We start from the raw sequence: 1,063 nt of genomic DNA on the forward strand, positions 1-1,063 counted from the left end.
TTCGGTCAATGTTTAAAGCGATAATTAAAATTGCATAACGAGGACCTTTGCTTAAAGTTACACGTATAAATTTTAAACAGAGGCCTAGTGTACTCTTAGGCCTAGAGAAACGGTACTCAACATCGTATTTAGGGTCGATTGCAATTTTGACAAACATTTAAATTCCGCCATAATTCGAAATATTAGTTCTCCGTGGCAGCTGGTTCAGCTTTACCCCTGCACCACATTATTTAATTCCCCGAAACGGGACATTTTTAACAGAGAGTCTACCTGTTCAAGAACCTGAAACATATTCCCAGGCGACTTGGGAGGGCAAGATCTAACCGTTAAAAGAAAATTGGTCTTACTGGTACCATGGAGAGTCTTGAGGAGTTCTCGCCAATCCGTCTGCGTCTCCTCTAGAAACTCCTTCACAAGGCGAGGTTCCTGTCTACTGGTACTTCCGGAGCACGGCGGTACACACACACAGGTAACACTCGCATACTAACACCCTAACCTCGTTGGAATCAGCACGCGCGAGAGCGTGCGTGCGTACCCACACGAGGCTGGAGTAACACTGACTTGTTTTGGTTCCTTGCTGGCATTCCCAGCCACAGGTGTAAACATGAGCCTTCCACTCGACCCTTCAGCTGTTTGGTCACTGTTGACACTTCGTGAATTTCCACTTCCCGACAAGTGTAGACCTTGGTAGGTGAATATATATATATATATATATATACATGTATACATATCCAGCTTCTCGGTGTACATACACTTGAGAGAACACTTTAGTTCAGGGTTAAGGTATACTTGTGGGTTGGTCTTAATAACCCTCCAGAGGTTGACACGCCTTATGCACAATAAAGAAAAATGTTTATTGAGTAAAACAAACGGTATTAACTTACGGGACACTTATTGTATGCTTCGTTTCTTGCTCTTCTTTAATAGAGATAATGTAGGAACTATATATATATATATATATATATATATATATATATATATATATATATATATATATATATATATATATATATATATATATATATATATATATATATATATATATATATAATACACATGTCAA

General features: G+C 38.4%; 1 non-coding gene across 1 annotated transcript in view; it reads right to left on the bottom strand.

The window, feature by feature from the left end:
• The window catches only part of LOC123764691 (uncharacterized), a 21,875-nt gene extending 21,316 nt beyond the window's left edge, over positions 1-559 (bottom strand). The window contains exon 1 of the transcript XR_011222315.1: positions 348-559. This is a non-coding gene — a transcript (uncharacterized protein). The remainder of the gene's footprint in view (positions 1-347) is intronic.
• Positions 560-1,063: the final 504 nt, after the last annotated feature.

This window comes from Procambarus clarkii, chromosome 48 (genome assembly GCF_040958095.1).
Source record: "Procambarus clarkii isolate CNS0578487 chromosome 48, FALCON_Pclarkii_2.0, whole genome shotgun sequence".
Classification (NCBI taxonomy): Eukaryota; Metazoa; Arthropoda; class Malacostraca; order Decapoda; family Cambaridae; genus Procambarus; species Procambarus clarkii.